The sequence below is a fragment of the Cygnus olor genome, chromosome 2 (assembly GCF_009769625.2).
Source record: "Cygnus olor isolate bCygOlo1 chromosome 2, bCygOlo1.pri.v2, whole genome shotgun sequence".
NCBI lineage: Eukaryota > Metazoa > Chordata > Aves > Anseriformes > Anatidae > Cygnus > Cygnus olor.
In genome coordinates this window covers 64,884,571-64,911,574 of record NC_049170.1, presented here as the reverse complement: position 1 = coordinate 64,911,574, position 27,004 = coordinate 64,884,571, and the positions used below count along the sequence as shown (strand labels likewise).

Below are 27,004 nucleotides of genomic sequence, written 5' to 3'. Positions count from 1 at the left end.
CATTCCTTTTTGTTCTTAAAATGCACTCCTGCCTAAAAATAGCATGAAAGCAAGGGTCTGGACAGATAAGAAAGTAAGCTAAGATAAAGTGGACTACTACTCCACATTTGCCACCTTCTGGGAGCTGGCACAAAACTAAATCCCTCAACTCTGCCATCTCACAGATGTCTCTTCTGTGATATCCTGCCTATGGAGGGTGCTTCCAGGAGCTGAATCTGAGCTTCACATTCAAAACCCTGAGGCGTACGAGTCACACAACCTCATGTCCACAGTAATTTAATGTAGGTACACTACAAAGTCTGGGCTGGTCTTCTCAATGATCTTGTTCCATCATCCTTTCCGTTCAGACTGTTTAAGATGCTCTCACTGGAGACAGGGAGAGGTACTGGACTTGTTGCATGATTTAAAGTTTTTAAACTTTCTTCTTACAAAATGCCATGCTATTCTGACAATGGCAGGCCTTTTTTTGAAGGAGTTCTGCTAAAATGTCATCAATGCATCCACAGTGCCACGGGAGAGACACAACTGCTTTAAAACAGGTCAAATGTAGCTGTGACAATCTGTTCCCTCACAGAATTGCCCATATGTGCACAGTGTTTACTGAAGCTTGCACAGTGATCCTGTTTTATCTGACCATCAAGGTGTGCAGTTGAATGCAGTGCAGGCTGAGATGCCTAAATAATGGTTTTATTATTGATTTTTCCTTGTCAAATACTTTCATTCTGTACCCATACACACACAGTGACAGAGAAGCAAAGTAACAGCCAAAGGCCGATAGCAGTAACTAGCTTGTGGAGAGCAACATGGGATGTGACCAAGGACAAATTACTTTGCACCTTCCCAGGTTCAGCATTAATTGACCAGAGGCATCAGACCAGGGGCATCTGTCACCAGCATAAATGAGCAGTGACTTTATATAAGGCCTGTCCTTTATTTAAGGCTTTTGACATGGCATAAAAGAAAGAGAAAAGTTTTAAAGTCTCCACTTGCCTTTATACTTGCATACATACATCTTTTTTTTTGCTTAATGAGCAATATTATGTGAGCCATACAACACCCTACAGCATTAAATATGATCTTTGCCTTGGGAACCTGGGGCTATAGCTGGGCCTGGCATTTAGAAGGGCTGAATTTGGATCCCGTCTGCTGGAGTCCAGATTAATAAATCTGGTAAATCACTAAATCTTTGTGTTTTGATTCCTTTTCCCTTAAGACAGAGGAGAAATTCCATTTTCTTTAAAGAGATGTCGTGAGGATAAAATTTTTCATGTTTTGGAGCTGTTTGGATGAAGTCATATAAATACAGACAGATGGCAAGGATCTGTCTGAGCCCGCTTATATGAATATTTAAAGCCCTGACTGCAAGAAGAACGGGGTCACAGTCCAAACATTCAATAACCAGCTTATCCACACTGCCTAATTCCCAGTCTTTGTCTGCTGCTATTTGAGTAGCTGAAACTGGAGTGAGGGCTTTCACCACTGAAGTGGCACTCACATTTAGTAACAGACAAAAAGGGAAAAATCTTCCTTCAACTTGCTTCTATTTACCTTCTACATAATCAGATAAGTACAAAGATACTCACTTTCCTCTCATACTAAATAGGAATCCTCTACTCAATGGCCATGGTCTTCCTTTCTCACTTTTCTTTCTCATCTTTACAGACTACTATTGGTGACTGAGTTGATATTTTCAATCTTCTAGCACTCTTTTTCCCGCTCCTGAATAATATTTTTCTGCATGTCTTTGATATCAGAGACTGCATTCATCCACCTGCCCTGTATTCCCCTGATAGCTCCAGCTATGCCAGGATACAGATCACTAATATAATAGTCTTCCTCAAGTTACTGACTCTTTGCAGAGAGATTTTAGTCTGGCAAATTAGTTATCAAAATAAGAGAAATCTTAGGCAGTCAAAACTTGCCTACAGTCAAATCTTCCTGAAATAGCTACTTGTTCCCAGAGAACCCCCACACCCTACAGCATGATCTGACCTGTTCACTGCTGATCCACACATGCAACTTTCTGCTCCAGTGCAGCTTGTATCATACTGCCTCTGAGATGTCTCTCACATCTCATCTGGGGTCTATGCAGGCACTCACCTCTCAAGATATGCAGCTCTACACGTGCATGTGAGGAAAAGGGTGTCCTTTCACTGGGCACTGGAGGCTGGGGACAACCTTTTGCTGCTGTGTGCTCAGTATCATGCACAGTGGAGGCTTGGTCCTTGACTGGCAGGGAACACTTGGGGCTGTCATAATCTAAGTACCGAATTATGATTATAAATATGAAAGAGAAGCTTATGGGATTTCACTTTCCTTATATTCAAGAAAAATTGTTGTTAGGATCAATGTAAGTCAGGCACACGTGCAAAGAAAAGGGAAGAGCCCTAAATATTTCTATGGAGACAGGGAAAATGTGGAGTTCTGTATTTACTTCTTCCACCATTTCAACCTTTTTGAAAAGGTTGAAACCTGTTAATTACAGCAAATCCAAAATGCAAGTGTTCCTAGAGCCTGTGAATATGCTGATAATACATGCTGTGCTCTCATCCCTGTCAGGGATTTAAGCAGATTTTTGCTTGGTGCCCAGAAAGCTTTTATACTCCATTAAAGCTTGTGCAAGGCTCTTCCAGCATGACACTGTTCAGCACTTGAGCGTGTGCACACTACAAATCTTTGTCTTCTCTGTAGCTGCAAATCTGAAAGCAGACACGTTAGCTTTCCTGAAACATGGAGAGAAGATGAAAGGTTTGCTTAATTTAATTTACTGGAATACTCTGGTGTTTTTATACAACTAGACTAAGAAACAGGATGATCAAATCGCCATCGTTTTTTTGCTCTCCTCTCTGTGCTCCCCTCACAAAAGGAGAAGGAAAAAAGGCACCTTCCCTTTGAGCGACTCTAAAGCAGCCACATGCAGACCAGAGAGCAGTGTGAAAGGAAAATCACCCTTCTCAATGCTGACAGCCTGGTGCAAATGTGTGATTCTGCCTGCAGGTTCTGAAGGAGCATTCTTGTGCAATCGACCTAGACACAATATCCACTCCCATTCTCCCGGCCTAGGGTTGGGGTATAATCCTGGCCACTTCTGGACAAGACTTCCTAAGAGAGGTGCAATTGTTACCACCTGTCATTCTGTAAATGTGTTTTGCCATTTCACACATCTTTGACAATCACACTAGCGCAGACAGAAAGAACATCAGTTACATAAGAGCAGGGAAGTGTAGTCAGCTTGTTTCAGCAAGAAAGCACAATATATTTATCCATGGTGATAAGCAAGAGAGTCAAAAACATCTCATTGTATGAAATGATACACATCCCTTTCCTATGCATCAAGAAATACAGTCTGAGATGCGACAGTTCTCTATCAAAAAACTCCTGAGTTGATTTCTCGAGTTCTTAGGCTAACTGAAGAAGAAAAATAACCTAAGTAAATGTTATTCTTGTTGAGTGCTCTGCATACCCGTCATCTCAGTCTCTCCACTTGGCCATCCTTCAAAAAGAGACAGCGCAGTGCCAGCCAGGTGGTTAACGTGACACGGGACTTCTCTGATGTGGCACCAAACAGGGGAGAGCTCACTCCTGCGCCCAGCCTGAGTCCGAAGATGCAGCTGGGGAATGTGGGGAACGTGTCTCCTATAAAGTTCCCAGGAATGCAGGTTGACTCTCTGAAGTCCATGCACAGCTGCCATGTAGGTTATCAGCCTCAGACACTCTCCATCCCCTGGTGCTCCAAGCACAGACGGCCAGAAATGCAACGAATCTGCATTAACAGATCTTTATCAATGACATAGACAATGGGTTGAGTGCACCCTCAAAAAGTTTGGAGATGACACCAAGCTGAGTGGTACAGTTGATACAACAGAAGGAACAGAAGCCATCCAAAGGCACCTGGACAAGCTTGAGAAGGAGGAGGTGTTCAAGACCAGGTTGGATGAGGCCCTGGGCAACCTGATCTAGTAGGTGGCATCCTGGTCATGGCAGGGGGGTTGGACTGGGTGGTCTTTAAAGTCCCTTCCAACCTGAGCCGTTCTATGATTCTATGATAACAGGCACCACCCTGTGGTTCCAGTGAGCAACATGTGCCCACATGTGAGGGGGCCATGAGATGGGAACTATATTCGCCCCAATAGTTCTGCTCCCCTGAGACCCTCCAGCAGCAAAACAGGAAAAAGGGATCTGGTCCATCCATGAGATAGACCAGATCCCAAAGCCAATGACTTAGGTACAATGTGCTCTCACAGTTCTTAAAGATGTGGAAGGACGTGAGTTTGAGCAAAATGACGCAAGAAAATTTGGCTTATAAGTCTGACGACTGCTTGGTTCCTTTTTAAAATGAGCTAAAGTTTCCAGAGTAGGTCCACACTACAAAACCACTACTAACATTAGTATTTTCTCTCTTCTCAGTGTCTCACAAGGAAGGCTAAAGGCTAAATGGCCCACCTTGACTATCCTTGATCTTCTAAATAAAGCCTCAACAACTTATACACCAATCTGCATTTATTTTAAGAATATTATTTAAGAACAGTGATCTCTGAAGGCATGTGTATCCAACCAGTTCTCTAGAAGCAGCTAAAGAACAAGAAGAAAATTTTCTATGTTATCATTGCTGCTACCATTGTTTTGAATGAAGATTTATCTAGCATCTTAGGCTGAAAAGTCAGATTTTATCAATTATCTAACAGTTTGTCACCCACCTCACAAAAATAATTTTTGTCAGGAAGTCATGTGATTATTTGCAAACTTCAGCCTTCATTTCAGAAAAAGGAAGCCCTTGTGATGTGGAGATAATTTTGAAAGCCAAACAGCCCACAAGTGAGTGGCAAGTAGATACAGGCCAGGGCAGCAGTAGCTTATTTTTTTTTCTATGCAAGTACAAGGAAAAGTAAGGAGTTAGATTAGAAATTTAATTCCAGATTTTGAAATGCCTGGGGTCTGCAATTCCTCATTTCACAGAAGGCTCTAACCCCTCAGCTGCCAGCAGCCCAAGCTGCTTTGTCCCTATCATGTCCCCATGCTACAGAGCCTAGAAATGAGCAGAGCTCCTGGGCCCAGGACTCAGGGGGGCGTACAGCACTTCTATGAGGCGCAGACTTCACTGGATCTGCAATCTGCAGTGTCAGCTTGTTTCCCCTCTGCGCTGATTGCTTCAAATAAGGACAGCCCTATTTCCACAGGAAAATAATAATTAAAGTGTCCACCACTGTCCGGAGCAAGGCTACTTCTCTATCTCTTTGGCCCAGGACATGAGGCCCCAGTACAGTATTTTTTCTTCCTCCTATTCACAAGAAAATCAAAAAGGACTTTATCTGGAGTCTGGGCATGTAATCAAAACCTTCATCAACACCAGAAAGATTCATCAGTTAGCAGTTGCTACCTATTGCTCTTTGTCAGGATGGGACTGAGAGAGAAAGGGGAAAACAAGGTCTTGCTGGCCTAAGCTAAATTAGTCAGCACAAAAATACATTTATAAAGCTAAAGGAGAGCTGTTAACACTCAAGGAATAGTCCGAGAGTTTCAGCAAATATAGGAGTTGTGGAAGAGCATGCTTACCAGCTTATTTCAAATGGATGATTTTAAGCATTTATATCGGATTATAGCATCTTCTTTAAAATGTTTTTGTTCATTTGTTTTTAAAAAGCTAATTCAAAATTGCATTCCAAAGAGTGACAATCCACATTATTATTACTACAAACTATTGATATGATTTCAATAAATAAATATGGACACATTTTTCTTCACAGATTTTGCCCATTATAGATGCTGTTGCCTTCGGCTCCTATGCAGAATCAGAGGAAAAATCACTTTTGGCACTCAGTTCTGTTCACAGCTTGTAAGACACGGTGCAGTGATATGTGTTATATTATTAGTACACTTATTATTAGCTGTAATCAGATCACAGTTTCAATTCCAATGCACTTTAACATGGTTTGCAAATACAAAACAGTATCACCTAACACATGAATAAGGAGTAACTCATTTACATTCTTCCAGCATTGTACTATTGACTAATTAAGCTGAGATATACAGCTGCTTTTATAGATGTGCCCAACTTAGCAAACAAAAAGTAGAAAACCTAGTTAAAAAGCTCTACTTTGCTGTAAATCAGTGGTTTTGGCCATATTGATGAAAGACCTTTCCTTGGGAAAACATCAAAAATCATTGTCAAAACCAATGACTTAAATCAAAAGTCACTACTTCTCATTCAAATTTTTGATTTACGGCAATTTGCTCTTCTGCACAAATGTACACATATTGTCAACTCTGTGGTTCTGCACACAAATCATCTCAGAAGCCACATAAGGCGCCAGGAGCCAGTGCATGGAACCTGCACAAACATCAAATTTATGTTTGATACAAGCTGAGCATCAGTAGAGCTGTGTCTTTTGCATATTCCCACACAAGACAGAGATCTGTTTGAAATTCTAATCATGCTTGTGTACTGTGCTACTGCAGCCCCCTTAGATATTCAGAGAATGCCTTTCCGTTTCTATCTTGCATAAAAATTAAGTAAATTCTGGCATATACCTACACACAAAAACATTCAGAATTGATTTTTCCCTAGATAATGTCTTCAGAAATCCTCACAGCTATTTAAACCATTCCCTTCTATCCTTTTCTTTCAAATTTGCAAATACAACATCTGACAGCTGTAATTTAGCCAGGACCTCAAAAATCCTTCTCAGCTATCTACATTGACTCATGAAAATACTTGAAGACTCTAAATAAAAGCAGAGGTTGTTAGTGAAAAAATTCTCTTTCCCTCACAAATCCATCACATCCTAAGACATTCAGCAGACAGGGGAAGTGACCTGAGCTGCAACTGCCCTGAACTGTTGCCCCCAGAACTGAAAGCAGATGAGAGTAGGTTATTTTTGCTGTTACAGACCTGTCTTCAATAGAACCTCAGAACCATGCTCCTTTTCATCTGAAGCCAGAACAAACCGGTTCAGTACCGATCTGTATTTCTAGCCCAGGTGTACCAGAGAGACACACAACATTCAGATTGCCTCTCGGAAATTGTATGCAAATACAGAGTTTGGAAGCTGTGGCTTTTACAGCCACTTTTCATTTACTGTAAGTTTTGATATCTGGGCAGGCTCTTCAGTCTCTGAGATATGGTAATCATGCAGTCAGTTTAACATGCTACATGCACACTAAACCATAAACTACTACATTAGCACTGATCAAGCATGATTTTCTGATGTGCTCTTCAACCATTGCAACGCTACTTGGTGAGCATTACCCCCTCTTAAATACAAATCTGCAAACTGCCCAGTGCCACTGCTCTTTCCCCACTGAGCTGCAGATGCTGGCCATAAGGACACTTTCGCCCCTGTTGAAAGTTTCTGGAGTCAGACCAGATGGGCTGCAGGGGATGCAGCAGATTCAAGCAGGAATGGGAACAGAAGGAAGGATGCTACAAGGTGGAAAGAAGGATGCTGGAAGGGGATGGGAGAGGCTGCAGCCAACAGCGCAGAGGAGTTCTGGCCACTCCAGGCACACAGCATGCCTGAGTGGTATCAGCAACATTCCCAGTCATCAGCCGTGCATCCTAAAAGGCTCTCCTTCGGTGCAATGCTCATGAGAGTCCTGGTAGCATCTTTTCTGCAGAAAAAATAACAGTGGAGCAGGAAGGAGGAGATTGCAGAGAAAACAAGAACCCTTCTGGACAGGAGGAAGGGATGATGACTAAAAAGCTATCAACATTAAAATGCTGATACATGTGCTAGTTAAACTATTGCCCAACACGTGCATCACACTAGGGGAATACAATATTGGGACTGGTTGTTCTATGGGGCTGATACTCTTTTCTGATGTATTAAATGTGGGGATGAATGAATCACATACTGTAAAGTGATGAAAAGCTTTTGAATCCCTCAGAAAATGGTATAAATAAATGTGGGTATGTACATTTCTAGCAGGAGCAGTGGCGAAACTACTAAATCGCTGATCTGCCTTTATAATGAGGACTGCATTCTAGGCCTCCTCATGAAAACAATCAAGCAAGGTTACTGCACAGCTAATTCAAACGCCTTTTCACACAGGACAAGGATTTTTTCTTACACATATAGGTGTCTCTGCTCCTATTAGATGCTGCCGCTATCGGTATTGTGATACAGTAAAAATTACAGTGACAGTAATAACAATGGTTGTATTTATCATATTCAGTGCACAATCTGTCACCCAGTTCCTTAAATGGGTCAGAAAAAAAGCATTTATTTCAATCAATAGATCTGCCAGGGGAAAATTGATGGCAAGACAATGTCTCTTTGAGGAAACCTTATTTAACAAAACTTTTGACTAGGAGATAAATCTGGATGATGAATGCCTAAGATTGGCATTAGTCACAGCTCTAACATTGGCTAAGACGATCTTTGTTAATCACAGATATGTATAGTTGCTGCAAAAGAATCAAGTTGCTACAGCATAATGAGTCATAGCCCATGAACTGATTCACACTAACGGGGCACGTGTGTATTCCTCATCTGCTCTAAGTGTGAGGTAAAATAACAGCAACTTAAGGAACATATTTTACTTTGCAAGTGAAACAGGCAGCGAAGGCACACAGAGTAATATACCTCGCCACTGACAAGCAACAGCTCTTTTGGACATAGCAAACCAATTGCTTCTGCAGCATTTACAAACCTTGAATCTCTTCCTCTGCATCAAGACGTTATGACGTAAATAAACACTTGCACTGTTATATTTCATAGTCGACTGGGATGAGACACACTCCACAACTATTAGGTGAAAGATTATATACAGTAAACGTATATAACGTTTATATATGTCCAACCTGTGCACACCATCACCAGAGCCAGGGTCTCAGTTCACACCTCTCCTTCTGGCCCTGGTACATCACACTGTGATTCCACGTTTCAGGCTCTAGGTTTATCCTCACTGCTATAACCTCTTTTCCACACAACTGCAGCAAAGACTAAAACCTATGTATTCAAATAAACAGAGTAAAACTGCTTGTGACTGCCTCTGCCTCGGCTGGGCTGCAACCATAGGTTAAACCAAAGTCCACTCAAGTGACTACGCGCATGGTAAAAAGGAACACCTTGCAGAAATGGAGCAGTTGCTGCTGCTAGTGACACATGACTGGCATCTCAGCCAACAGCTTAGGTGTCACCCAGCAAAGGAGGCATGCACAGCCCACATGAACAGCGCTCCCACATGAACAGCACTACAGCTGCAAACAGTCTTGGCAAGTAAAAAGGTTCATCAGCTGTGAGTTTGCAGAAACGGTATCAGCAGGGTTAGTGGTCTGCAAAACCAACCTAGGAAAAGGGAAGAAAGAGAGGGGACTGTTTTTTCTTGGAATAAAAAAGAGATGCTGGGATCTTTGTAGGTAGCTGAGGAAAAGTGTGGTGCCTCAGCTGGGCAAATATACCTGCTGGCCCCAACAGATTGTAAGGATGCCTTCAGGAAAATTAGTGCCATCTAAGCAGAACCAGGATGAGAGAAGATCATAACGATGGTATCAGCCTTCATCATGTATTAATACCAGTACCAGCCTTCATTTGCACAGAGGTAGCAATTAGGATATGGATTAGGGCTATGTCTCTGCATATGTTGCTGTTGCTGTAGGTACAAATGCTGCTGTAGCAGTACTCAAGGATCTTTGAAACAGATATGGTCCATTTTGGGATTGATGTTGTACAAGCACAGTACAGATATGTGACCTCCCCTCCAACGACCATATGTATCCATATGATTGTGACACTGCGCTGACATGAACTTAAGTTTTCTAGTAAGTCCACAATAATTTTGATTGCTGTTAACATAGCTAGTCATGGACTTTTCAACTACAGCCTTTGATTTGGGAGTATAAAGCATGTGCATCACTGAATCCATAGGCAGCGTACTTGAGAGCAAGGAAAGCAACCAAGTCTAGCATTACTACATATGCCAGCACACTTGGCATGGCAAAGCAAAAGTCTCCAGCTCATTCCTAACATTTAGGAACAAGAGTTTAACACTTGAATCACAGCCCACCCAACCTGTCATTCTGATCACTTCTCTGCAGACATTTATGCAAATAACAGCAAAGGAGACTGAAATAAATGAAACACTCCATATATTTTTAAGTATATACAAAACTTTAACTGCTAGAAAATTTAGAGAAGTTACAAATACACCCTGACAAACTAACTAGTTGCACACCACAAAGAAATGCTCCCAGTTTGAGATTACCCGTTTACATATCTGAAACATGCTCAGACTTACACTCCCTGAGCCCTCCTTGCATGCTTTCTGTGCCCTCGTGCACTTGGGAAAAAGTATATGGGACAAACCATGCTGGCTTTCCCAAATTTCTGCTCAAATTTTATGCATCCAAACCCCCACCAAAACTGCTGAGTACTCACATCCCTTTTGAGAATTTCCCTACACAAGAAAAAAAAAAAAAAAGACTCCCCTACATACTGAGATAAACTGAGAAAGGAAAACCATTCTACTTAGACCTTATTCAAGCAAACACTCATTAATTTATATGGGATTTTAATTGTCTAAATAAAAAACTCAGTGAAAATCTCTGTATTTGGTCCTTTACTTGTTCTAATTACTCTAAATTCCTCTATTCACCTTCTAGAACAAAATGTATGCCATCAGTCCAGCATATTATAATACCCTTCTCTTCCGTGGTAATGAAGTCACAGGGCAATCACAGCCCATGCTCGACTGCTATTCTCATGAGGCATTATTATCTGTCTTTAAATACGTTTCTTTTTGCATTAGCTGACAACAGCTAAATGCCCAACTGTTGTAAAGGTTTTGGTAGGACTAGAAAATCAGGCAGTTCAATTTTCTCTCAGCTTTCCTTTCCATCACAGAATTGTTTACGCTTACTGAGTCAGATAAATTTATGGCTGATAATTAGAGTTAATTTTTTTTTTATGTTTCTATTGCCTACCCTTTCTACCCCCATTAAAACTAGCAAGTTGTAATCGGTGTTAAATGAGAAACTGACAAAAGAGAAACAACAGACTAATGTCTGTAAGTAATTAATGCAGCCATTATTTTGGCAGTTTTTACAGGATTTGGGAGGCTTTAAGAACATTGAAAAACTACATCATGTCAGCCAGGTGATGGGAAATGTGTCAGGAAATCCAAGTTTTAAAAAAAACAAGTTGTAGCATCAGACCAATCTGTATCTCACACGGCATCACTATGCAGCACAGCATCCCCCTGTATCCTCCCTGCACTTTGCATTGTTTTTCTTCAGTAAGCATTCAGTGACGCTGTGTGAGATGCATTGCAGTTTCTAGTATGATTCTTGCTAAGTGGTGATTTTATAGGAAGCATGAGCTTTGCTACCTATGAAACCCAGAACATTTTTCCTAACCTTATTCCTCTCCAGTATTTTTTAGCTGGAGTATTTCTACTTCTTGCACAGTGAAGTTTGAAGGATCTCTATGCTGAAGCAAATCAAATGTGTGTCAGTCCTGCAGTGCTAGGTGAATGGAGCATGCATTTGACCTAATTTTCTGATTTGACTGGTTAAGATAAATTCTAAAATCATTACTCGCTTTCGTAAATAATGTGTTGACTACAGGCACTGAACTGCCCAACTACAGAATGGGATGGGCTATCTTGACTAGACACATTTGCAAACTGCACTCCCTCCACACTTCTGACTTCGTTATATATGCATGTACAGACACAGACACACATGTGCAGAGAAAGGAATGGGAAGCAGAGTTCTTTACACATTCTGAGATACATACATATGGCAGGTGGAGGTGTGCAGTACCGTTTCTTCTGTTCAGTGATGAGTATACGTAGTATAAAACAGCAGAAATCGAAAATGTCAGTTTACAATTATTGGCCAAATATTCCTAGAGCCCATCAGACTGTGCCTAGCAGTGGAACCAGATCTTCTGGAGCAACATTAGTTACACAGGGATGGGAGTGCCAGGTTGCACAACGTGTCTTATGGAGGAGAATAATCTCTCATTTGCTTCTCACTCATCAAGTCAGCAGTTCCCCTCTCTGCTCACTGAGGGGCATTAGCATCGGGACTGGAGAGGCTGGCATGACTGCTCCTCTCAAGAAAGGCTGCAGCAGAGCGAAGACAAAAGCTGGGAAGCAAAAGGCATCCAGATCAGCTGGACCAGCTTCCCAACTTCACCCAAAGGGCTGAAGGGTGCCTTTTGTATCTCTCCTTGTTTCTGGTATGCCATTTCACTGGGATCTGGGAGATTACAAAAGTGCAACCACACCAGTCCAGATGTGAGACAGGATTTTCCAGAATGTCACCAAAGTTTGCCTAAAACTATTTATGAATGAGGCCATGGCTTGATTCTTTGGGGCTTCTCATTTTTGTTTCACAGTCTAAGTGATCTGGGTCAGACCAGTGGTGGTTTCTACATCTTTCCAAGGAGAAGAGACCACAAGGATCAGGACTACAGAACACACAGATGAAGAAAATAAGTTAGCTTAGCCCACATAAGAAAACTGAAGTAGTTTAATTAAAACACTAACTGTAACAAAATCTCTCTTTTGGGATGCTGTCAAGCCAAAAGACGTGTTCACAGAAGTTGATGTTGACAAACACTGTTCTACCAAAGTAATTCCAGGCCCACTTCTGTTTTGATGTTAGTGAGAATTTTGATAACGTTTCCAGTGGAGTTAGCACCAGGTCTTACCAAACTTTGTGTCAGATTTACCTCGGCTCTAATCCCCTTAATTAAAGCAGTCATGCTGTCCATTAATTTGGCTCTTCAAGCAACACGATCAATGGAACAACAATGAAGAGATTACAGGCAACCTGTGGTTTAAACTAACTGCACCTTCATCAACTTTTCAGCCAAAGCTATTTCATAATTAAGTTATCAGGTTTTAAAAGACTTAAATAAATTAAAAGTCGCTCCCCCTCCCCAGACAGTGGCCTTAGAATAGGGGTATATTTCTGGTTAAGATCTTATTCCTGTCAGAGGGAGCTAAGCACTGTTAAACAGAACCCATTCTGAAAAGCAGAAGCAAGGATGGATCAAAGTGAATCAGCAATTCTAAATACGTGAGACGCTGACATCGTGCTTCCCTGGCTCCAGTCCTAGATCCATAAGAAAGATGGATGCTTGATTAATTACTCCCCAAGCTGCAGAGCTTACACAAGAGGACTCAGCCACAGCCCAAACAGCTGACTCAAAGAGCAGCAACTCATCAGGTTCAACCTGCCTGGATTCCAGATTGCCCTATCTGTAGTCAATCTGCAGGCTAATCCTCCCAAAAGGGTTTCTTGGAAAATGTCATTCATGCTCCTGCTGGCTAAGTGTGTGCTGGACAAGACACGGCTATGCTACAGTAGCAGCTCAAACCATAATTCACTTTTTTTTTTTCCACAGTTTGCTCTAATGGAGAGTGGGAACTCTTTCCCACTGCTGTAAATCTGCTGAAAACAAGTCAACGCTGGAACATTTATCTGTTGTGTTCAGCAGACTAGATCCAGCCAATTATGGTAGCCCAGCTTAAGGTGTTCTTCATCATCAATCTGGCCATCATCCTCATCACCTGCTTTTGATGTATTTACATTGCAGGAAACCCTAGGTGCTCCACAAACACACGGTGGAAAACAAACCCCTATTCACAATGGGCTTTGTTTTACCATCTAGGTGCTGAATACCCACACCAGAACGAAGGGTCAACACAGGCAGTTCCTCTTGCTGTGTCACCTTCAGACAGACTTTCTGCTATGGGAGAACTATGGTTCAGGTTGCAGGGCTGTACGCAACCTTGTTGCGATGTAGTCATTCTGACCTCATCCCTCTGAAGCCCCAGGGGAGTTTGAAGCAGTAGTCCAGGGGTAAAAACTTATGGGGATGAGCCCTCCTGTACATCTTAGCCTGTGCCGTGGTGGGTGAAAGAAATGAAGTTTGTACCCAGCTATACTCTGGCAAGTACGTATCTGACTTGATGAAAAATTAAACACTTGTAAAGTAGGTCAATAATGCTTAGAAAGCACTTGCACTGACATTCCTTTCAGAACCTGCATAACACTGATCTTCAAGGAAAAGAAAGGCAGAAAGGACAATTCATTTTCAAATGAGTAAGAATACCTTTTCTTCTGAACCAGCAGTATCCATCTAGAAGCCTAAACCCCTTCAACTATTACATTTTTTAGTCACAGATCTTGTCAGTTTGGCTCAAATTCCCATGCAAAACAGCCCTACATTTTCAACCTAATATCATTTTCCCCAAATAAATGTCATTTTCTAGCTGTAGCCCCTACAAAAGAATGAACAAGAGCTCAACGAGAAGTCTCAGGGCATACACAGTTTTCTCTACTAGTCCTACTGAGATGTTAACTCTGACTGATCTTTTCACACAGGAAACTCACTATGACCAGAATGCCCAGGGTTGGGATTCTAGAAAGAAGCTTAGGCTAATTAATTGCATTTCTTTTTCTGACTGCAATGTTTTTTTGCCCTGCTGGGTACTCAAAGGCCAGCACTGGTTCCTCTGATTAGCAGTACCTCATTATGAAATCAAAAGAAAAGCTGCAAGCTAGAGAAAACTAGATGTTTGTTAGCATGGATTTACTCTTGGCAAATAATTATAACTGACAATGTTAAAAGGAGATTGTGAATTAACTACAGCAGACGAAATAAATTTGGATAAAAGCTTTCAATAATTACAGTGCATATGTCAAATGGAAATGACTCCAATTTGCATAGCTCTGCAGCCACATTGTGCAATATTTCAAGTGGCTTCACAATAATATGCTTGTATCTTTAAGATCATTTAATATAGTCCAAGGTTTTAATAACCCAAAGACATATCAGTCACTACAGACTAAAAGCTAGCCAAGGTTTCTTCTTTTTTTTTTAGGCTGTATCTACAGTCTGTTATTATTCTATAATGATGCATTAAAAAACCATACCATCCCCACCTCCAAGCATACACATGGTTTTACTGTTAAAATGTATTTTATAGTGGTTTGGCTCATTCCTATACGTCATCTTTATACCAGTAAAACCAGCCATGTTAGAAGCTGTACCACCGTAACTCTGTATGTAAAACATCCTATCCCACATCCTACACCAGGACTGGTTTACATGCAGGTCAGACAAGAAGCTCCTTGGGAAGCTTGTATTATTTGGAATGTCCTTCTGTCTGGATGAAGTTTCCGGTTAGAAACCGAAACACGACTGCGTGTGGGTGGATTTGGACAAGAGCTTTGCTACGAACTCCAACTGAAGAGCACAAGCTTTTGAGATATTAGAAATGGCCCCTCTGTGGCCTGTGACACAAGGGTCCCACTCAGGCTTTGTACGTTGAGCTGATTCCAAATTCCTTGTTTACTTAGGAATGGGGGAAATTTAATAAAACCACCCCTTTATTTTTCCCTTCTGAGTCCAGCCTATTTACCCTTGAACTGGGAGTCCACATATATCAAACAGAAGGCTCTCTAGGACACTCCAGAACTGAGCTTTTTTACCTCTCAGTGTCATCATCGTCTACCTTAACTGTAAATTTGTACCTGCACCTGCTGCAGAAAAAATTGGAGTTGGATTTGTTCCTTTGCAGAAACAATAACAACCAACAAGCAACTATAGTACTATTGAAAGCAATCCTGGGTCAGTTATGGACTACAGTTCACTCGCAGATTTCAAAGCACTCCACAAAGCTCAGCAGGTACCATCCCTCCATCATAAAACAGAGGAAAGAGCAATCGAGATGTTTGATGATTCCTTCCATTACAGATAGTGTGAAAGTGGCAAAAGCAGCAATCATATCTAACCTCTTCCTTCCCTAGTAACCTTCCTATACCTGAAGGCATCATGCCATCCTACCCAGTCTCACAACCTTGCCATCATTTCCACTGTTCTTGAAAAGAAGCAAAATCTGCACATATCTCGAATTTTTATTTTAGAAATTGGTTTCAAAACCAAACCTCATGATTGTGGAGAAAAGCTTGAAATGTGATGCTACTTTACCAAAGAAACTAAAAACACAGCATTTTTAAAGAGAAGTTCTAATCATTTCAATTCATTTTTTAACATCTGGGAGTCAGATTACTGCAGATGGAGGGCACAGTTAAAGGTTTGTAATATCTGAGCCACCTTAAGAGAAAACTTGTCATTAAAAATGTGCTGGCCAAAAAAAACCTGTCCACTCCACTTACTCCTTTTACAAAATAACACTTCTTATCACTATGTACTTTCTTTCCTCCCTCTCTAGAGCCCTGCTGCAGGCAGAAAAGCATGGTAACATCTCTGTAAATACAGGCAATGTACTACAGAAGGGACTAGCACATGAGTTGCGAGGAATTAGGAGTTGCAACAGAAATCCAAAATTCTCAGTTACGCTGCTGCTGAAAAGCCCCTCTTTAAGGGAAATTACCAAAACTCCCTAAAAATGTAACAGAAACACCACCAGGCCGTGGTTATAGCCATGCAGAGACCACCAGTCCATCAGAGCAGCCTCTGCCTTCCTGTGTCATGGCAGATGTCACATGTACATGTTTGGAGAGCCAGGCACAGGGTGCAAAAGATTTATTTGCAACATACCTTTTCTTCTTCCCCTTTCAGCTGAGAGTTAATATTTACCCCACCTAACTAGAAGCAGAATGCCAAATGCAGGAGAGGCTGATTTCTCTGTAGGCAACTCACTGCAGGCAAAAGCTCACCCTAGTGACTCAGTGCACCATAAGGCAGGTGCCAAAACAACTACCTGAGCTTTCATTAGGAAAGCTTCATGAAAAAGCAGCATGTGGGGAGCTAGGCTGTTCAAGCAGCAGCATACAGCAAAGGGGCGTTTTGATTGCAGCAGTCAGCATCTCCTACCAAACACTGCATTGCCCCTGCAAACATCTACATTTTCTGCCAGGGACATTATAAGAGCTGGCTTTGCCTCCAAGGCAGTACACGCTAGCACAATTAAGGGAAGCACCCAAACAAGTCCAAGTCAGTTTTCCAGGGTATGCCAGCTGAGCTATTTTACCAAAGATGTCCTTACCTTCCAAGGGCATGTCAACACTAAACAAAGATGTGTTTCTTCCCTCCCATTCTTTGGAGAAATATCTGCTCATAGGTCTCCATCTTCTTAAAGATGACGGAAGAACAGATCAGAGAATGCAAGGTCAGACATGGTAGATGGATGAGTATTTCCCACAGGAAAATACAGCCAGAGTACCTTTGCACCACGTTATCTGTTTACTGAGCGCTGCTCACATTGTTTGCACTGCTACCTTGGAAGAAACTTGACCTCACGGATCTGAACAGAGATATATCCTGCAGCAGGGGTCCGATGGTGAGCAGAGGCTAGAGCAAGGACTAGAGACAACACGCTGCTTGACCTTTAGGGATTTCACATCTACTGCCAAATGACTGCATGCATGCTGTGTGCTCACTGGATATACAGATTCTTTAAGAGAGTTTTTGTCCACTGTAAATATATTTAGTTTCAAAAATGCTTTTCTCTAAACTATGCATCTAGTATTTGTCCTCAAGACACAGCAGGACATAAAATTTGGCAACATGCTGTGACAGGCTTTCTGGTGCAAGCTCCATTTTGCACCAAAGCAACCCATTTAACAGAGTTTTCCAGTTCTGTAGGATGTCATCACACCAATGCAAATCTCTCTAGCTCGGACAGGTCTTTACTGTTATAGGTGTGGCTTCCCTATAATAAAATTACATTTAGCACTACAATATTTGAGGGTGAACAAGGCACATGCCTGTGCTGATGCCAATGTTTTTACAATAGAGTAGGTTTCAGTTGGCTCTATGATGCTGAAAAGAAGCTGGGCTTCACAGAAATTTGGATGGTTCCCTCCTGAGTCACATCCACTTGGGCTACCCTTTGGAAAAAAATCATGTTTTCTGTTCTCAACAAAACAGACCCTCCTAAGTCTACAGAGAATATTTTGTACTCCAACTGTTTGGTCCATGGCTTCTGTTGTTGCTGGTTTTGGTCTAGTTCATCTAAAATAATCCCTTCCAAAGTGAGAATCAACAAAACACAGGAATCCAGTCACCTGGTCACAATACCCTGCTGGTGGGAGGCGATGGCAGCACCTCCTCATCTCTTGCTCTTCTGCTTCCATTTCAGAAAAGACTCTGATGCATCCTCTCATTTACGGAAAGCAAACATTGCCAGCGTTTGCGTTCACTGCAATACTGAAGAGTTTTCATTGCCATGCAAATAACCCTCCAAAGCACAATAAGCAATGATCACATCCAGACAAAATATCAGCTGCAATATGCCTTCGTTTATCCACATCTGCTTCCTGAGCTGAGTCAGTAGCCTAGGAAAAATTGAGGGTAGGCAACGAAGCATCCATTGCAGAGAAGGTAGGAAGGCAATAAAGAAGCTGGTTTCCTGGCTTCTGGCATTATTGTACAAAGCCAGGAAAAAGTTGATGATATTATATCAAACACAGAAAATGAAAAAAGGATCAACTGGGGGGATGGAAAAGTTTGATTTAATACAGTCTCTAACTTAGGAGCAAGATTTTTTTATTTTTTTATTTTTTTCAAAAAAGCCTGACAATTTCACTAGTTGTGGAGAACACGTGGAGAACAGCTAAAAGGAGGAAACCTATCAGGCAACAGCTGTCATTCACAGCAAGGACCTAGCAGAGGCTTAGCATTCCTGCACCTCCTGTCCCAGTGACAGTTCCAGAACAGCACACCTCCAGCTGTCAGATGGAAGCAATTATTAGTGTGAGCAAAGCCCCTCCTAGGAGGAAACAAATGAGCCTAAAAAATGAGCCTAAAAAATCATTTTTTACTGATTATGGATACAGGAGAGATCTCTGCAAGGATCTGAGACGGCTTTACTTATGCGCAGTTGGAGGAACTGTTATTTGTACTTCCCAGAAGTGCATCAGGAAAAGCTTCTATTAAGATACCTCAGTTCCCTAATAGATGGGAACTGAGCATGCTTCACTGTTCCCAGGAGGATTTCAAAACTCCAGCTGCTCTGAGCTTGGAGCATCCCTTTGGTTGTCCAAAGGAGCTATAAGAACCTCCACTGCATACCACAAGGAGTTTTAATCTCAGCCCTCTCCAACAAGAAAACCTTTCAATGCAGGTATGGAAACTTTGGTGTCTGCCTTTAATCTGCAGTCCCTTAGGGTTATCCTGGACCTGCATCAGGAGCACTCAATTTCCCCCAAAGGAATTACATGGGCTTTTTCCCTCTGTAAAGCATTTCACTCAGATCTGAAAGTTTCAGCTGGGCAGCCCTTATCCACTCTGTGGATATTTGTCACAAGCAGCCACTGTGATTTCTCTGACATTCAGAGTGAAGCTAACATGGAAGACCACCTCAACACAACACACGCAAGATGTCCTCAGGCAGAACGTGAGTCCCAGCATCACAGAGGCAGAGGTCCAGAAGGGGCCATCTCACCACTCCTTGGGCAAGAGCCTGCTCCAGTTGCTTTGCTAGGGCTTCACTTGACTTCCCAGCCAAAATCACCCACAGCTTCTTCTGCCCTCTGGAAGAGCTGCTTGTCCCCATTTGCCCCACCACTGTCACTTAGATCAAAATTAGTGGCAATGAGAACTCTGATGCATGCAAATGTGACTTCTGGTTGCTCATGGCTTTTGTGCTGCCATTCGAGGCCAGCTGAAGCCTTCACTAACCTCTTTGGTGCACACAAATGTATGTGGGCATAGAAAAGGGACAAAGCTTCTCCTCAGACCAGAGAAGAAACCATACAAGCAGGGACCTCCAAGGTCACACGACGAGAGCGTGATGTATCAAGCACTGGTTTGTCTTGGCAGCCAGCTCCTAGCAATGCTTTACCAGATGATAAATATCACTGATGCAATGCCAGGCTTCCGGGCATGTTTTAACCACATGAAAACTAGATCTCTTGTGGTCATTACACTGTGCCATTTGATCATGCTGGAGAATTAGAAAGAGTATAGTTAGCCAGTCCCACTGAGGAAGCCTTATGCCACCCCTACAGCTGCATATGGAGACAGTACATAGCATTTTGAGGTTCTGCCTGCACGCTTCAGCAAGTGCAACACTTCATCCTAGAAATGGTTTCAACTCACAGTGAAGTGAACTTTACAGCATCTGGTGTAACAGACTTTTTCACATTTCACGCTTACCAATCCTTTTGGGAATGTTTGGGATAAAACATTTCTGTATCTATTATTGAGCTATATGCCAGACTTTTTAATCAAGTTTCATTCGATCAAATCCTTACAGTTTAGACAGTGAATATATGAATTGGAGACTAAAGAAACTAACAGAACAGCTTAATAGAGGGGATATAGCTTCCGTTTCTTAACAGTTGGCAAACAACCTACAAACTAACTCAACCATGAGAAAACTTCAGACATTCATTTCTCTGTATTTTTTTAAGACAGTGAGATAGGACTAGCCACAGAATCATTTGTGGACTAATTTCACCAAGAAACAAAGTTCATGGGATCACGCTTTGTGCACATTTGTTTGTAGGCCAGTATGTTTGAGCATCAGATTCCTAACGTTTTAACACGCCCAGTAATTCCAGGTAAGAAAAAGGAAAAGGAAATCAGGTTTCATTAGTTCTGCTATTCACAGAGCTATCTGAATCCAGCTCAAAGATGTATCATGACCCCTGACTAAAGGCTACAGCTGTTCAGTAAAGCATGTCTTTACCTTTGCAGGTACAACGTATTACAAACACAATGTGCCACAACGATAAAGCAGCTAAAAAAAAGGGGGGGTGGGGGTGGAGGGGGTTGATGTTCCATTCTCTTCTAATAAATGCAGTTGTTCTGACTTGGAAGGGATTTAGATTGAGCTTGCAGAGGTGCTGGTCAATACGCCAGGTGCCAGGCAGGGAAGAGGTAAGCTGTACAGGCAGGAAACAAAAAACTGTGCTAATGTGTGGCCTTTGCCTGATTCATCTTGAGTAACCCAGGAAGGGTGAACATATCCAGGCCAGCAAAGCCAAGCTTGTTAGAGGAAGTCAGTGAGCACTGTCTAGCTGCAGGGAGCTGGACCATCACCTGGATACGATGCTCAAACACTGCTTACAGAGATGGTAGAAAGCCACACCCTGTAGGATGAAAAGAAAACAACTGGCAACCTCTGCGTGCTGGCAAGGGAACTCATGCAATTGGCCAAGACAAGATACTGCTCCTTGAGTTGAAGAGGAAAAAGTGTCACTGAATATTTCAAGAAGGACTTTAAGAGTCCTAGTTATATAAAACAAAGTTGATGTCATTTAATAGCAATTTCTTTCAGCTTGACCTAAATCCTCTTTCAGAAATGCTTGTCTCCTTGTATGTCACAGCACTAGGAATACAATAAACAATAAAACAAAAAAATGATGATCAGAAGCCAAATTCTAGATTCTGATTTATTCAGTCACAAGGGCCTCAGAAGATTTCGATCTACAGCCAAAACTCCAAACTGCAAGATCCCATGAGCATTCAGTCCAGTAAAGTCAGAGAAATGAGAGGAAATCTCAGAGCTCAGAGTTCACATTCACCAGCCCCCCCACCCCAGAAAAAGACCCAGTGCTGTTAATACGTAACAGCAATACAGATAAGTGTAGTTATAGTATAGGTATGCTGTGTCAGATCAGATCCAGTCAAAATTTACAATTTTGATGAATTAAAGGAGTCTAAGGTGTTCCTTCATAATGTATGCTAGCATGTGTACAAGTGAGATAGAAAGGTGACTGAGTTAAAACACACGCCAGGTTTCCTACTTACAATGCAATCAGATTTTCTTCTGAGAGGTGGAGTTCTCCAGAGGAAGGTGCAAAACAATGAACAGTGAGACACCGGAGAAGGTCCCACATGCACTACACAACGCTTTAAAGCAACCCCGGCTGTGCCAGTGTCACAAAATCTGTTGGCATCTTTAAAGGCAGCTCTGCAGCACAAGAGTGACATGAACCTGTGAGAGAAACACACTTCCATTCTGATTGCCTAGCACATGGCAGAGATGTGAGACCAGACACACATTTAGGAGTCAATGGGAACTGTCACATCTCCCACTTATGGTGAGGAAGGCAGCACTGCTAAGGGGACAAAGGCCTGCACAGCATGCATGCTGCCTGCTGGGAAGTAACATGCTTGTATCACAACTGAAAGCCAGTGTACCAGGTTTCTAGAGAAAAGCACTCTGAGTCTTAAGGGTATTCCCAGCTTTTTCAACAAGCACAAACAAAAAAGAGTGGAAAAGACATCACTTCCCCCCCCCACAAATCCTCAGAAGGCAGGGTTGTGAGATCCTCTCACAAGGAGGATCCTAAAAGAGCAAAAAGCATGCAGCAGTCTTGCCTAACAATCTGTTTACTCTATTAACATACAATGACTGCTCCAACCATGAAAGCACTTGCTTTCTGCCTGGAAGATGACCCAAAGGCCAAAAAAGAAGACAAAAATTCATGGCAAAACAACCCAATAACATGTACTGAGCTCCTCAGGATTTTCCAAGTGGCCATAGAGAGGAACTGACAAAAATGAGAAATTAAATGAAATTATGTCTACAGTCTGTCAACTGAGAATCAACAGACAACCAATACCTGTTGTAACTTATCCTTGTGGTCCACAAGGACAGCACTCACATCAGAGAAGGGAAAGAACTACAGAAGAGGTAATTCATTTACTCACACAGCTTGGTCAGACACAGAGGATTTGTGACCACGCGATACACATACACAAATGTGTGCGTCCATGAAAGACCTGAACTGCAGGGGAGAAGAAAAAAGAGCCAAGATTGCCATAAAAGCTGCCTATTCTTTTGACTTTATGAATTTTATAAACTAGTTTGGAAGGAGGATAAAAGTTCTCTTTTTTATTTCCCACTCAAAAGAAGCCAGTCACTTTATTTGGGTCACCTCTACCTACGTGGGGGTAGGTTTCCCTTCTGCAAAGCTAACAGTTATTTATAAAATCTCTGAGCACTTTCATCATTACCAACCACAACATCCTGCAAAACAGCAGATAATCATTAATGATTGGTACAGACAGTGAAAAGAGGTACAGAGAGAGTACAATTCCCGGATTCATTTCTGCCACCTTCTGCCACCACAAATTTAAGCATCTAGTCTAAATTAATCATCTGAGATTCCTGGACTCAACTGACAGAAATACACACCTCCAGAAGGCTGTTTACCTTATCTAATTTAAGCAACATTTTAGGATGGAGCCTGCCTTTCCTCCATCTACCAAGACAGCCTTGGTACCCAGTCAAGACTAGACATGTATCTTTTAAACCAGATGCCTAAACAGAGACTGTCTAAAGTTAATTGAGACAGGCTTCCACTATAAAGGACACAGAACATCAGCTGCAGGACAGAGAAGCTAATTTGCACCTCCCAGCTCTCAGGCTAATGGGCAAACTATTAGAATGTCCCTTCCTGACCTGCATTATTTCATAATGCCTATTTGTCACATTTGTGCCTGGTCACAGAGGACATCTATAAAGAGAAGAACAGCTGAAATTCACTTGCACGGGATCTGTTCAAGAAATGCAGGCTTTTCATTCAAGGTTTTGCTTACAGGATGCCTGCCTCCCAAAGCCCACAGCATTTGTGCCAGTCCTTCATGCCCAGTGGGAGTCACTGCAGGGCTTGACAGTGCTGGGGTGCTAAAGCTGGACTGCTCAGATGTGCAGTGGTCCAGTAGGTACACTCGGTTGGACAGCTGAAAGGAAGATGTCTGGCAAGTCCCATAGTAAACAGAGATTGAGAGTTCAAACTCAAGCCTAAAAAGAGAACTTAGAAATGCTTGTTTAAATGGTATATTCCTATGTCTTTGCCGATGCTTTCATGTGAGTTAGCCAAGTGCATCTTAACGGGCACAGAAAGATGCTCAGCGTAGGCAGAGGCCATGAAAAAGGCATCTGGTCCAAGCTGTTGTACAACTTGCCTTCCTAGCTGGAGACATTTCAAGAAGAAATCTGAAGGGTGGATCAGGAAGAGAATGCATTGGGGATTTATTTCATCAGTGGGGAAGATGATCTACGGGCGGGCTGAGCTGAAGGCAATGACAGCACTGCAGTCAGGCTCTGCCATTCTTCTCTGCAACATCCCTGCATCTAACTTATTATCAATAGGCAGCTGCTGCAAAAATTGAAGCTCTGTTGAAATGACAGCTCTATTAAAGGGGCAGATGGTCCTACAAGCAAATGTTTCACTAAGGACTGGGTAGGTATCATCAAACTCCTTTCTCAATGACTCAGATGACAGCTGATGTCCCAGGAGATATTTCACAGAACTGCTGTACTACGTAGCCAGTGGGCCAGGAATATTCCTGAACATGACTTGACTTAAAAATATAATGAAGATGGTTGAAACACAAGCCTGTCGGTATGGTTAGAATACTTGGCAGCAGCTTTTATGACAGCCATGGATGAAATGTGCCACTTTTGGAAGGCAGCCAAACTTCTTACACATGAGAGTACAGCTGCACCATAAAGCCTCTGTAGCTTTTTGGATAGATTATCATTCATAACAAAGTGGGAAAAGGCAGAAAAATTAAATGAGGAATGTGCCAAAATGGACCATATTTATCCTAGAAAAGTGCTGATCTTTTTGAAACACTGGAAGTGTGATTCATAGGACAAGTTTTACTGGATAAAATTTTGACTGTAAACTAGCTCTCCTGTTATCTTGATAGAAAATTTTGAAATTCAAACTAAATATTGATTTATGTTGTCATTTCTCCCTGCACACAAGGAATTTAGAATCAAGTAATGCAATGCCTTTCACATGTAATGCTTTTTTCAGTTTTCTCCTTGCCAATTAGAAGATCAAACTTAATATCCTCAATTATTTATAACTTCCAATAAAAAACATGGAGATTCTTAGGGCATAGGTCAAGAGGGTAAAACTCAACAGCTGATCTCTGCCAAGAGCTATGGCCTCTAAGGCTTTCAAGAAAACATCTACTAAAAACAGCATACAACTACCCTGGTTTAAAGTGTGCAAATGATATTCAGAGGATGCAGAGGTTGAAATTCACATAAAGATGATCACCCAGTAAGAAAATGGGTTCCTTCACTGTTCCAGAGGGAAATGCCAACGACAGCCACGACATTGCTTACTGTGCAAAGTTAACCCTCCACCTGCAGGGAGCAATGGCACATAGAAGGTTGACAAAAATAATCATTACAAAACCGATCATTAGATTTAAAAATCCATGTGGCCAAGCTTAGGAACCCTCAGATTCATTTCTCATCTTAAACCATTAATCGTAAACCATTATCTCAGTCTAGCTATGAATTTTGTACAAGGAAATTCCTGCAGTTCTTCCACAGAGGTAAGCTAGTCTTTATTCTTCCTTTTTAAGGCATTGACATTTACATTGGCAGAACACAAGGCTGTGTTCAAAAAAAGGCTGTGTTCAAAAAAACCCTTACGTCTAATATGCACATGTGTATGTACACAAATAAGCATCACGGGTTCAGATGCAACAATGCTGCTTACTGCCATGAATAGTCCCTGCAAATTCACATGATTGTTCTTGGTAACAACACAGCTGGAAGTGTTTGCAGGGCTAGGACCATGTGTTAAACCATTTTGTTCAGAAACTGTGAGGTAGTGCTGTCTTATTTTGACCCACCCTATCTTTGTTTCTTCTCTAACGTGCCACTCATATTTACAGTATGAAACAGAAAACACATTACAAACTGCTATTATTTTAGTGTTTTTACGTTGACATGTATTTGCATGTCAACGTCCAGCGAGCATTCAAACTGGTAGCTTTGGTGGTTCTTCTGTGCAGTGAATTCTGGAGGGTCTTAGTTCCACCTTCAAGCTCCATCTTCATGAAGACTAAGGGCCTCTTGAGTATTTCTGCTTTCTGCATTTAAAGCACAAAAGTTACACAGATGGGCAACTATGATAATTAAGGGGACAGAGGAGCTGCTTTATGAAGAGACTGAAAAGTCTGGGAGTCTTTTGCTTAAAAAGGAGAAGTCTGATAGGGGATACGATCAAGGTTTACTGCAGTGGAAATGGTATCCATAGGACTGCTTTTCACTGCATTTAATAATGTTAGATGCAGGACGCATTCACCTAAGCTAGCAAGAAACTAAACCATTTACAATTATTTAAAAAATTAATAAAAGATGGCACATTTCTACTGAGCGGGTGGTGAACTTCTGGAACCTGTTGCCACAGCAATGACCTGCAACATCTGCCCCAGGCAGACAGAATCAGCAGGTTCAAAAAGGGATTAAACAAACCCAGGGACAATGGGTCCATAAACAACCAGAACAGGCAGGCATGTTCCTGATAACATACCAAATACAAGAACTGTGTCTGCAGGAGACTACAAGGGAGAAGACTGCAGGCAGCAGCCAGGCCCCTGCACTCTCACTGAACAACATATCCAGGTCCAGATGTGAACCCAGGTGTGACACACTTGGGTGTTTCTTAACCTGATTATGCCTGATTGCTAGGTGGCTGCTAGTTTGGGATTGATTTTCACAGCAACCATTAACTCACTTGCAGTTGTGGCTGCTCAAGAAGTCTCTGTCAATGGGCATCCATAAAGGCAGCAGCCAATATTCATGAAACCTACTGAAAAGCAAGGCTATAAAGTTTTGTTTTTTTTTTCCTTTTATCATTCTGCAGGGAGACGGGCTTATACCAAAGCAGCCTGATTAAAGTTCATTTGCACCCTTGAGCGGTCCACATGACAGCCTAGCTTTGCAGGAACACATGTTCTCCGTGGCACAGCAAGCAGCATCAGGATGACATTAGGAACAGTAATTACAAACATGCCTGCCAGGCCTGGAGCTTACATGCTCTGAACAATAAGAGCAGGAGGACACTGAGAAGGAACTTCAACAGATGTCTGATGACATACATGGAGGAATAGCTCGCTTGCTGACTCCACCACTGTTTTTCTATTGTAATAATTACCTGGCATGCAAAGCCTTTGTACATGCTTTGTACAAGCCTGACACTGTCCATCCTACAAAGGAGTTGTTTATGCTTAGTGGCCTTCCATACAGATGACTGGCATCAGTGACAGGAAGAACAATTTTTGTGTGGCTCTCCTCATTCTTATTTTAGCTA

General features: G+C 41.9%; 1 protein-coding gene across 2 annotated transcripts in view; it reads right to left on the bottom strand.

The window, feature by feature from the left end:
* The window catches only part of GFOD1 (glucose-fructose oxidoreductase domain containing 1), a 69,640-nt gene that overhangs the window by 7,682 nt on the left and 34,954 nt on the right, over positions 1-27,004 (bottom strand). The gene's annotated exons all lie outside the window — the stretch shown is intronic.